Raw genomic sequence first — 14,147 nt, 5'->3', positions numbered from 1 at the left:
TAACAAGTACTTCAATGCTCATAACGGAGCTACTGACATTAACTCTTAGGAATATAACTTCCTAGTAATCTAGGATCGTAGACCTCTAACGGCCTACCGGCTCCGCACGGATCTGCTCACCGATCCAGCTCTCGGCTTGTCCAACCGATCCGGCCCCCATTGAGCTTGCTCACTCAACACTTCTTATGGCTTGGGTGCCTCCTGTGGAAAGGTGGGTGAAATAGTGAACAAGGATTTCAATCAACAACCTTATGATCATGAAGATCAACTTTACATCACCTGGAAGATAATTTTGAAATATGAAGATGTGATACTCTAATATCCACCCAAAATCAAAGTCATTGAACTCAAATTAGGATACGACACCAAATATATTGGTTGAGACTTGAATTCACATTCTTCATGTTGAAAATTACAACTATACTATAATGTTTATAAATTGGAAGTTAGAATATTAGCAAGGAAAGTTAATGAATCTACAAGAACAAATTTCAAAGACAAATGAAACCCCTCTTAGTTAATATACTTTATAGTTTCACGTTGGGCATTAGCCTATAATGTCTTTTGGGTAGCATATAATTCAACCTTTGTATTTATAAAGAATACATTGGTAGCTTGGGTAGGCATACATGTGTGGTGAGTATAGTTCCAATTTAATGATGATGGTGACATGAAATGTTTTACCCTAAGCAAATTGTTAAGAAATTTGAGGTATTTATAACCATTATTAGTTTTACACTAAGGTCATTCATATGCGTTTAATGACATGTATGTCTTGAATAATCACAACATTATGCTTTTCCTTTGAACAATAAAATTTTCTTTTTGGCGCAATAATCAAAACGCCCGAGAGCCAGTTGATGCAAAGGTATGGCACACATATCATGCTCCTCATACATTTATCACTAAGTTTTGGCAGAAAATCTGGAAACGACAACACACTAGGAGAATTTCCACGTTCCAATGGCTATTAATACATAGGTCACTACTGGTTGGAGCGTTGCAGCGTGGGAACCTTAGCTTTCCTAATTGTGCAGCATGCCCAAATGCAACAAAATCAATCTAACACACTCTGTAGGACTTCCCAGAGACCCATTGAATGGCGGGGGTTGACCGCCTATTGCAATTATGCCAGGTGCAAGGCACAATCAAGTGGGCAAATGTATGTTGGTTATTATGGTAGGCCCCAGTTGATAAGTACGAACATCATGAGGAGGGGATGACTTTGGTAATAAAAGCACAAGAGATTTTTATTTCCACCATCAACAATATCCACTCAAGTTCTATTAATGTCAAAGCTCAAGTTGTGTTGGAATTGGTCAGCCCAATATCTCTTTGGATTCTATGGAAACAATGGTGTAGACAGGTCTTCTCCAACCAACCCACTATAAAGATATGGAGATATGGAGTGAAGTTGTAGCCACTCTAAAGAGCCAATACGATGGCCTCATGGGCGGATCTGATGGAGTTGAAAGACAACGACTAGCCTTCATGTAACAATGGTTCTCCTCTCCCTTTCTTGAGTTATTGGGCATCCACATAAGATGGAACTACCGCATCCCTACAGGGATTTGTATATGACACTCTCATCTGTAAAATTTTATAACTAATGGAACGAGTTTTTTTGGAATTAATTAATTAATTAAAATTTTCTTTTGATGCAATATATGAAATCAATAACTGAAATGCCCAATGATTCTAAACAAGCATATGAAATGTAGATGTTCTTTGCACTCACATAACATCAAAATGTTATGGTAGCATCTTTGATGACTTCAATTCTGACATGGGTCAATGACACACTTAAATATCCAAAGTTTAGTTAGGAGACACATGATATCAACGTCAACTTCATGCAAGTTAATTTTACGTTCTCTCATTAAAAATTGTAAGATACTTAGAAGAGGTGCATGATATGACAAAGCAAGTAAAATAATGTCTCAAGTATGTGAAACATGTGTAAATTATAATATTTTACTTTAAGGATCAATTGAGTGGAGGATTTGTGATGTGAGATGTTTTGTTTCAAATGTATATATATATCATTATTAGATGAAGGTTTGTGAAGTCATAGAGCGAAATGTGCAAATGACGTCATGTGTTCGAAAAAACCATGATAGTAGATTATGAATGTGATCATAAGGGGGAGATATTGCTTTCCCCCCTAACCCTTGGGTTAAAATATAGGGTTGCTTATTTGCAATTTCTTGGAGAATGAGGTGGAGTGTAGATTTATCAACCTAAGTCAAGCAATATATTATTAAAGAAACAATTTTGTAACATTACAATATTGGTTTGGATGCATCCCGATATCCATCATGGGGACATGTGGTCTTTGTTCCCCATATATTGGGTGGAGAAGCATTTCACTTTTTACCATTCTCCAAATTTTCCACCATACGTCTCCATGCAACTTGCAAAAACCACTCTGAGTCATTGGAGATTGGTGGTTGTGTAAAAACTCTCCTGTATTTCTCCACTTCACGGAACAGCCCTAGTAAAATATATAACCAAGAAACTGTCCTTGTCCTAATAATTACTCGTTCTTTCTCTATCATCTTATAACGAAGTGTAAAGAACAAGCCATATGTACTTCAATAGACCCACGATCATGTATGGGGATTGCAAGATTAACCATGTGGACTATTTGTGATTTGATATCGCTACCATATGTAGAATTGTAAGATAGTTTTTTCCTTTTATTATATGATTGAATAGTGTATATTGTCGTACAAGCCAACAAAGTGGAACGAGTGTGGTCATCTCATCTGTAGAAGTTTCCCACTATTGCAATTATTGAGTGAGATAACATATTTATTTATTGCCAACAATAGCGTAAGAGTGTACATTTACTAATTATGTAATGGAGCAATATCAACATTGTAATATTTCAAAATTTTATATTTTAGGATTTCAATTTTTGTTAACAATAGTAAGTGGTGAGCCAAGTGGAAGGAATTGACATAAAAAGTTTGCACTTGTGAATCAACATTTAGTGATATAGGGTATTGCTACATATACAAAGATAGTAGATGAAATAATAGGTTCTATGTTGAATTAAAATTGAGAGAGGACATTATAAAGAAAGACCTTGCAAAATGTAAACCAAATTGGGCATGAAACCAATGAGGATATAAAAATGTTGTAGTCTTTCTTCCTCATGTAACTCTCAATGTTATTTTCCAAAGAATATTTTTGTTGGGACAATAAGAGTGTTATGTAGATAAAGAAATATGAAACATTTGTAGATGATATGTAGGGAACATTACAAAGTGATATTACGAGTAAATGCCATCTTTTTTTATTATAGAGACAGAGGGAGGGAGGGAGGAAGGGAGAGAGTTTGTAGTTGTAGTAGTAATTAGATCCCTAGATTTGTTGTTAGTTTTTTCTTTCATAATGAAAGCCATTATTTATGTGTGTGTGTGTGTGTGTGTGTGTGTGTGTGTATGTGAGAGAGAGAGAGAGAGAGAGAGAAAGAGAAAGAGAAATCATAACCACTATTTTGAAGCTCATAAAGGTAGAGTACAAACATATGCTAGAGTATTAGAGAAAGTAAGTGGGTATGAGTTTGTGGTTGAAACTCAATAACAAATCAATCAACTGAATATGACCAATAGATCACGAGTAATGTTTAGAGAAGAAGAAGATAAATATATCCCAACATAAACCACAATGAACAGTTAGAAAGAGATAGGCTATCTTAAGAGGACAATAGTTACTTGTCAATGGTCATACAAAGAGAGAATAAGACCCTTGGAGTGGAAGGAAGAGTGACAAAGATGGAATCCGAACAACAATTCAAAAAATTTAAATAGAGGGAGCAAGAGTGTAGGGTATAGAAAGGAGAACTAATAATCAATCCTTTAAAACTGAGCAGAGAATTTCTAGGGATAGGGGTGTACGGGTATGGCCAAAGGGTGAGATAGAATCTAGAGACCACTCTCAAGTCTATAGAGAGATGAAACATGTCTATAAACCAATCATTATTCAAAATATTAATAACGTTTACTAGAGAGGAGAAAGATTGTATTTAATATAAAGATACATCAAATTCTAGTGAGAACATATGAGTAAAAAAGAAAAAAATCCGGAAAGTTGACAAGTGAATAGGTTATAAAAGAAGGGGTGGGGTGAGAATTGCATGTGCCATCCTTGTGTGGGTATGTTTTCTTGAGAGAGATAGAGCACGAATTATGAGTAATTTTAGCAAGACATAAACTAAGTTCAGTATTGTTAGATTGGTTTGTGACTGAGTGTATATATGCAAGTGTCAATAGGCGGGCTTGTTTGTGGTATCTACATTAATGTCTAATTTCTCTAGAGTGGCTAGTGTGGCCCTACAAGTCCAAAACGATCTATATATTACAACAATCAGGGGAAGGGCGGGCGAGGGGGGTCTTTTAACATCCATGGGAGACCGATTGCAATCAATGAGGTGGGAATTGTTTGACTTTGATGTTACGATATAAAGCACTAAGCCAACACACACACACACACACAATGGCAAGTTAGAAGATAAATGAGAATGAAAATAATTGTATGAAAATGGAACTTTATGTATTGAGAGGTTAGTTGTTTCGAAGGGAAGAGTAATAAAACGGGAAAGGAAGCGTAGAGAGAGGATAGAAAACACATGGGAAGACAGGAATCCCAAGAAAGGATAAATAAGCAAATTCGCAAAGAGGGATCATCATCAATAACAACATCATCAACACTCATAGATGTTCATAAACTAACTCCTAACGTCAAATGGTGTGTGCACACGTGTGGTGTTCAAAACCTCTATTTGTGTAACTTTCACTCAATAGGATCTTCATCAATAAAATCATCACAAAAATGTTCAGTGTAGGTCTCCACACATTGACTCTTTTTTACATGTTGCATACCTTCATATTGTTGCTATATACTATCGTTTCTTTTCTAACACATTTCTTGATGATTCACAAACACGGTATTTTAGGTCCTCTCTGATTTAGCATTCACAAACACATTCTATTGATTGTGTCATGGAAGGACCTTAATTTTTATTTCTTTACAAGATCCATCCCAAAACTTGTATTTGGATTGTGTTTCAACAATATATTGACAATACTCAACTAGCATATAAGGATATATTGATCTACAGATTTTTGGTTGGTCAAAGAACCTTTTTTTCGAATTCTTTACACGGTCCACCCCAAAAACCATATTCGAATTGCATTTCAACAATTGCTCAACCTACTCTAGTTGCCACTTGCAAAGCAAAGTTGGGGATGAACTTGGTTTTCATGCACCTCTACAACGACTTGCTTGATCCTTTATAGTATATAGAACTATAGATGGCCTTAATGTTGTTTCCTAACTTCCCTTTTTTTGTTATGAAGGCTATACTTTTGTGGTAAGACTTTATTTTTTACTACTCTATCCACCTTAGAATCTCATTGTTCACTATGTGCACTATTTTACTTAGATGCCATTACAAAATGTTAGGGTTGGTTGCATGATTTTATGCCAATTGACCTACAATAGTTCGAGATCTCTACTTTTTGCATGAAAAGTTAAGTCATAAAATTGAGACATAATCCAAGTTTGATTCTTACAATGGTAACCAAGGGTTCAACCCCATCAATTTGATTGCATTTTGTTCCCCATGGATGTAAGGATTCTCTCACACAAGACTCCACACCAATCATTTTACAAATGAATAGAACCCTATTTGGTTAGTTGTGGCTATGCATGCACATCCCCCTTGCCTTTCAATTGTTATATAGAGTAATAAAGTAAGTACATGAGAGGTTCCAAGCTATGTAGTGGGTTGTGTGGAAAAGTGACTTTATGATTGGGTATTGGCTTATACATGGGCTTGAACAATTGACATATTCTAACTATTTCCCATGTTTTTGTGGGTTCTCATTAACATTGGATTGCTTCACATGAGTTCCAATACTTGTGTCATGATAGCCTAATATTCTAGATCTAGTTGGGTCATGTCACATGATGTGCGAAAGTTCACAATTCACATTCTCATAGTGAGTTAATAAAATATACAAAACATATTTAAGAGTGAATGAAAAAATCCTCCAAGAGCAAGTATTGGATGTGTATAATATTAGAATCTTTAAATAGAATGATGGAAAAGTCTCCTAGGGATTTATAGTGAGAGGTTGACCAACTCACATGAGAGATAAAAAAGGAGCTATAAAGTGACTCTACTAGAGAGTCATTGGAGCTTTAATGTTCCATCCAAAGAGATTGAATGAAAACTTAGAATGATCAAAATCATCTTAAAAGAGAAATTTGATAGAAACTTGAAATGAAAATGTAGTAGAAGTATAAAAGCTCTTCCATGAGATTTCATGATCGAGACAATGTGCAAAAAATATATAGATTTTGTGTGTCGTGTGTCCATGTTCTTACGCAAACAATGAAAAGTTCATAGAGAGTATAGACAAATTTAGTATGGTTTATAAAATGTGAGAAAGTGGATGATATATACACACAAAGAAAGGCAAAAACAACTATCATCCTTGATGAGGGGGGGATGTTAGAGATTTATTCTAATGAGATGGACTAACAATCGGCAACGTTTCGGTTCAAACCCAACCGAACCGTCAAATCGCAGCTTAATGGCTTAATAGTTTAAACGGTTCGGTTCAGTTCAAGTTTCTTTTAATGGTTTGGTTTCGGTTTGGTTTGGGGGTAAATGGTTTGGTTTGGTTTGGGTCTAAACGGTTTGAAACCGTGGTGTAAGCGGTTTAAACGGTTCAATGGTTTAGGGTTGCCAATTTATTATTTTTTAAAATATTTTTTTGCACAAGCTTTTCATTTTAAAGCCAAATTCTCACATTTTAGGAAAAATCATTACCATTTTTAAAAACTAAAATTTGAAATAATGAAAAAAATTTAAATTTTAAAAGTGAAAATTGAATATTTGAATATTGACCTAACATGAAAACCGAACCGCAATTTTCATGGTTTAACAATTTAGATTTTTTTAAACAGTTCAGTTTAAACGGTTTTGGTTTAACGGTTTCATGGTTTTGTTTGGTTTAGTTCCAGTTCAAGTTTCAAAATTTTTAAATGGTTCGGTTTTAAACCGATTTGGTTTTGACACCCTCAAACCGAACCATTGCCGATTGTTAAGATGAACCCAAGCCTTGAACAGTGTTTCATACTATTGGGACTACTTCGAGTCATACTAGGTACTCGCACACGATAGCTAGGCCTCCAAGCAAGTTCACACTTGGCCTCTAAGGGTTGTCCCAATCCCTAGGATTAAAAGCAATCCTCCCTTTATTACATTCTCGATTAATCTACCCACTCTTATCTTCGTGTGTAGAAAATTGTGGTTTTAACTACCATGGGATAAGTTATGGTTATGCACGTAAGTTGTACCAAGAGGAGGGAGGCATGGATCCAAGCAAACACATATTCACCCCTTATAGGAACTTTTAATGTGGAACAAATATGAACTACAAAGACTTGTAGTATTGCAGTACAAAATGGTTAGAGATAATTGGGGGCCGGGGCCAATTTGTAGTGCTCTCATTAGAGATACTGGAAACAAGTACTTTTTGAATGGGAACAAAGTTTATTAGAGTGAGAGATTGAGGAAGTCATCTTACTTAGAGCAAGCTTTATATGACTATTATAATTTATATGACACAAAATTCTAACTTTGGCAATACTATCCCTACAAAAATGATGTATTCTAGATATATAGTCCTACCTAAAATGAACTTTGTCAATTCATTGAGAAAATTTGGAGTACACACATACGTGCTATTGTGTGTCCATAATCAGACCAATACATCACAATCACTTCTTTTACATATATGTATGTCTTGATTTCGTATTCCTTTGATTATCTCATGTTCCACATTGGAATTACCTTCTAGTTTCAAACCCAATGTAGAATTAAATAAAGAGAATCCTATGGAGAGAGAGAGTAAAGGGTTGTACAAGTACTTCCTTCAAAAGATGCAACAAGAGAGTATTCCAAAGAAGTAGAAAAAAAACGGATTCGTAAACGTTGAGAGATTTTTATTACTTAATGTCGTGCGAGTGATCACAAGGGACCACCATGTACCAACAATCAAATGCATACAACATAAGATACCCTTTTGGATGGAATCAATTCATGCTTACTTTGTATTGAGAGATAAACTATACATTTATCGTAACCAATCATGAACATCCATATTCTCACAATTTGAGATTAAGTGGCATTTGCCTATGGTTTTAAGCGTTCCAAACTTTTGCTACGGGTTCACTAAAGTTTATAATTGTCAATGGAAAACTATAAACAATGCACAAGGTTTAAGTGTTTTTTATGACTATCTTAACATAACATGTTTTTAAAAGATGCGACAGCATATATTCCAAAACACTCGATGATTATGGACATTAATGTTAAATTTTTATTTTTGTCCCTATCCATGCTTGTGATCCCCTCCTCATACACTTAGAAAACAACAATGAGATTGGTTGGAACCCCTATGGCAAGGTTCAAAAAGTGCATCAAATAATATGTGCATCTTTTATGCTGAAATGAACGTAAGCTACATTGTAGGCGAAGATTTGTATACCATTTATGATGAAATATGTTTTTATTAGTTGATTATGCATATATTGCATGTGTAGATGTGATTGTTACCCATACATGTTTTGATCTAGATTTTTTATCACACCATATCATTGCATGATTCAACCATCATGGAACTTTTTATTACTTTAATACATCTAATCAACCTCTTGCCCAACATGTTGTGCAAATAGTACAACATACATATTTGTGTAGGTCTTATATCCATTATGTTAACAAACATGTTCATGGTTAGAACTTAAATGTCTTGAACCATGTGGAAACTACGACAAAATCCAAAACAAGCATTATTAAGTGCATGATTGATAATGAGACAAAGAAGCATCACATTATGTAAGATATTGACATGTTAGTTAACATTTTGGAAGGGAGTAATAAAAAATTTGTGTGGTTAAATAAGTGAAGCTAATGTGACAAATAGAACGTCACATTGTAGAAGATAGTAACACGTTTGTTGGCTTGCTTTTCTAAAGCTATTAACAAAACAACTATGGTTAATGCAAGTGACCACTTTGCCATCATTCTAAAATAATGCATACTTCATCATGTCATTTTTATATGTAGCAAGAGGAGCTACATTGTTGAATCCCGTTGGTCAATAAAAATGAATAGAGTGCATGATTGTGACCATGACAAAGGGAAATGTCAATTTGTATAATATCAATCCATAATTCTACAAGATCGACAATCTAGGCTACAAACATGTGCAACAAAAAGTGTTCTGAACAATCCACTACTATTGGATTTTATTAATGTTTCTGGTCAATTATAATTATTAGACTAAAATGATAGATCATTACATGAAGAATGTAAGACAATTTTCCAAGAACAAGAATTTTTAGTTGTGCCATTTGTTGGGCAATATTATTGCGTTTTGTTGTAAAACTTCTCTTTTTTTCTTGGAGTTTTTGTTTATTTCAAAAGGAAACAAAAGAAACTTGTTCGTACAAATTGTCTAATGCGGCATGGTTTTTAACAAGTGAAAATTTTGTATAGTTTTTTGTGGGACACACACTAATCGGTGTGTAACAGAAACTATTTATTTGAAAGTTGATAATGAATGGACATCATAAATGATAAAGCTATATGAATAACGAAAAATTCCCTTAATTATTATGATATGGAAAAACACATAACTATTATGACACAATATGATGACGTAATATCAAAATTTTCAATGATAATGTATGTGTCATTAAACAAAATATCCGCACTTATGTTTAAGACGATGGATTATGCTCTTGATCTTTAGAATTGTATAATCATAGAAAGCATGATAGTTTGTCCAAAACATTGTGAAGAGCATGCACATAGCAAACTTGACAAAGTAGTGAAGAACATCCATTTTTTCATGGTTGGATATGCACATTGCATATGGGAGTACCTTGGAAATATGTAGAATTGGGAGATATAATGTTATCATGACAAGGAGTTTGATGTGTGTACATGCAATATTAGTATCTACAGGTAAATGCACAAAGAGTTGGAAGATGGAAGTAATCTTACTTGTAAGAATGGCATGTAAATATGGGTGATACTTTAGAAGCCTTCGTAAAAACAAACAAAAAACAAGAGGTAAAATCCATCACATCCCTTCCCACCTTCAAGGGTCTTTCTAAGAGCATGTCTAGATAGGATAACATTGAGATAGTGTTACTCTTGCCAATAATATTTGAATATTTTCAAGGCCATTTATGGCTTATGTAAGCTTGTGTTCATTTAGGGAGTTTATATTTTTGCGGTCACTTTCATTATTTAAGTTGGCAAATTTATGGTTGTAGTGGCTTTAGTTAAATTTCAACGTCAAGCCCTCAACAAGAGTGTTGACAAAAACATTGTATTTTTCTATAACTAGGTTTTAAACATTAGGATATGGCTTCCCATGGCTACCTCATAAATGTGAGTCCCATTGCTTGTGGTCATAGTTGAGTTTTTGTATTTGATGTTATGTAAATCCTTAACATGAGGTGATAAAGAACTTGGGTGATACTTCTACAATATGATTCACCGCAACCTCCTTAAAATAGGTGCGACCCATTAAGTTTGGACAAATACCATGGAATTCCTTCATAATTATATAAAGGAGAGGTCATACGAGTTCATAGATCTAAAACAAAAAGAGTATATTCGTATCTAGGTATTTGTGTACCACCTTGTAGATGCTTATATAGAGTTTCATTGAAAAGTCTAGGATAAGTCCTTTCATAAAATGTAAAGTGCAAAGTTTGAACATTTACGAGAATAACATGCTTGTTTCCAACCAAGTATGTCATTAAATCTAACCTACATAATGTGTGTTTGCAACATGTGCAATGGTGTTAGGCACCATTCACAAGAATAGCTAGTTCCCTCCCCCCCCCCCGCCCAAAAAAAAAACACTACTTCACATTAGTTAGCAAACAAAGTACATCAAAGACCAACAAATTTCAGCAAAACTCACTCTAGTCTTCTCACCAAATCGATCATAGTCCCCACCCCCTCATTTACAACAAAAGTATCCCATCAACTCTTTTAACATGGTAACTACCTTGTAACACAGTTATACATATTTACAACCTCTGGTCACTAATGGAAGCCATTGGTGGAAACAACCATCGGAGAGGGTTTAGGGTTTAGGACAATGGAGATCAATCACCTTGCTCAACACAATCTATAAGATTTTTGCTAATATTCTGGCCAAGAGGGTCAAACCCCACTTGCATGCACTAATTAATGTTGGACAAACAGGATTCATGGAAAATAGATGTATAATTGATAATGTGTTGACCTTTTGGGAGGTGATTGCCTTGGCAAAGAAAACCAATCAACATATTGCATGTCTCATGCTTGACTTCGAGAAGACATATGACAGAGTACAAAGGCCTTTTTTAGACAAAGTCATGGAGAGGTTGGGACTACCCTCAAAATGGAGATCAGATGCGTTGGCCCTTTACAAAGGAAGCTTGAGTAGGGTGTTGGTGTTAGGGCATCGGGGCCCACCAATTCCATTATGCAGGTCTGTCAGGCAGGGGTGTGCCCGTTGGCCCCCTACCTTTATTTATTTATTTCAACGGCATTCTCTTTCTTTTTAAACAGACCGGATTTAGGAATAAGGGGATTAGTTGTCCCACATGTGTGCAAGGATGTGTTGGACTCAACGTATGCGGATGACACTATGCTCTATTTGCAAGGGAATGACGCTAATTTACAAAAGAATAGCTAGTTACATATATGCGCACACACAATATATATGTATGCCCAAAACATAAAATTTCCCCTGTCTCTATTTAGTTCGCACTCTTGTTTATGGACTACATAAGAAACAATATTAGCCCTATCGTAGGCTTGGACATGTAATGATAATGAAGTATATATATTGAAATCCGTCAAGACAAAACATGTTGACATGAAACTTCCTCGTTAAAAAGTGAGTCAAGATACTCACAAACATTGGCTTAAATATTTAAATCTCACACCACATCGCCTGCTGATCATTGGGTTAATGAAGATAAAATGAAATCTACATATGACAACTCTCGTTTTTAAAAAAACTATAAAGACTTACATCTCTATCGTAAAAACTTTTAGTCATTTAAAAATAGATTGAAGGTCTCATGACTAACTTGTGAGCAACTATTGAGATGTAACATGGCAGACCCCAGTTGGCATATATGAGCATTAGGGGGAGCGGATGACTTTGGTGATAAAAGCACAAGAGGTATTTTTCTCCTCCAGCGGCAATGTCCACTCAACTCCTCTTAATGACAAATCTCAAGTTGTATTGGAATTGGTCAGCCCAATAACTCTCTGGATTCTATGGAAACAACGGTGTAGACAGGTCTTCTCCAACCAAACCGCGCATCCAACAATGTTACTGCAAGAGATATGGAGTGAAATTGTAGCCACTCTAAAGAGCCAATATGATTGCCTCAATGGCGGCTCCGACGGAGTTGAAAGACAATGAATAGCCTTCATCCAACAATGGTCATCCTCTCCCTTTCTTGAGTCAGTGGGCATTCACATAAGATGGAACTATCGCGTCCCTAGAGGGATTTGTACATAATGATCTCATTTGTAAAATTTTATAACTAAAGGAAGGAGTTTTTTTTTGGAAATAAAAAAAACTATTGAGATGTAAACTAGATCTATTGTTGCATTTTTACAAACAAACCTTTATAATCATAGCAAAGTATTGGTCAAGAACTTATGTGATAAATTGATTGTTGTCCTAGCTTAATAGTTTGGGATTGTTTGTATTTAATCTATACAAGTTGATTAGGATCGTGTTGTTGGCTACATATCTGGCACGAATGTCGGGTAACTATTTTGTGTATTATTACATGTTCAATAGTTAACTCAAATGATGCCACCTCTTTTCTTATCAAGAATTTCTATTTTAAACCTTCGCGGTGGATACAAACACATAGAATTTGATACAATTATAAGATTGCATCTGAAAAAGTGATTGCAATATGTTTTTGTATGGACTATTTTTGTAACGTGTGTTTACCAAGCTATGTACTAGGATATGATTCTTTAGAGTATGCTACCATAGTGTGCATGTCCTCAAATATCACTAAATGATACAATGCTACAACTGTTACATTCAAATGATCTGATCTATAACCTCATTTGTTGTTAACTAGTACTCCACTGCATCACATTTAATAAACACAAGACTAGGGAATGATCCAATTATTTTGGATTTAATTACACATGTCCTATGTGTTGACAAGCTCCATTTATTGGGCATCTCATGAAATGATATATATAAGCTTGTTTAAGACTCTTTTAACGATCATTTCCAAGTGTGTGTCTGGTCTTGTGTATCGCTTCCTTCGTTAGTATCTTTGCTTCACTTCAATATCTCCTAGCATATTGATGATAAATTACAAAAAGTTAGAGAGCTACATCTCGTATTTGCTAAGTACTGTCACCAAATACAACATACACCATTCTAATCATGATCATAATTAGTCTCATTGAATGTTGTAACCATTGTGGATGAAGAAGTGAGCCATGTAGCATGCCATATGTATCTCAATTTCCTTATAGTGTCTTGACGCCTCCATGCATAATAGTGTTTTCCTAATTATAGTTTGGAAAGTTACAAATGTCGGCAAACAAGCATTAACCTTCCTTGAATTGAATTATATCCTTATCCATATTATAATTGGTTGGGTACAATATTCTACTAAATTAGTTGGGTGTAACTAGTTCTAATCCTAGTTGTTGTATTCATTTGCCTCAGAACACATTGGGCATGTGTTTGATCCCACTTGGCACACTTGTGTATCTCTACCATAGAATTATTTTGGTCAATCCATACCCTTGGAATAATAGAAACTACACCCAAATGATCCTAAGCTACCAATCCAAGTTCTTGTCTCGACATGCCCTTTTCGACCAAGCCTAGATTTCATACAATGACAACCCTGCAATATATTAACACCGCTACTTTCATATACGATGTAGTGTCGACTATTAATATCACATGTCACATGAGTGTTGATATTAGTGATTGGAATTTTTGCTTGGTACGATGGGCATTAACAATAAAAGTTATGCTCAACCCACAAGT

The sequence above is a fragment of the Azolla caroliniana genome, unplaced genomic scaffold (assembly GCF_043228905.1).
Source record: "Azolla caroliniana isolate FFs.n. ecotype wild unplaced genomic scaffold, voAzoCaro1.0.p SCAF_9, whole genome shotgun sequence".
Classification (NCBI taxonomy): domain Eukaryota; kingdom Viridiplantae; phylum Streptophyta; class Polypodiopsida; order Salviniales; family Salviniaceae; genus Azolla; species Azolla caroliniana.
Note: the sequence above shows the minus strand (reverse complement) of the source record.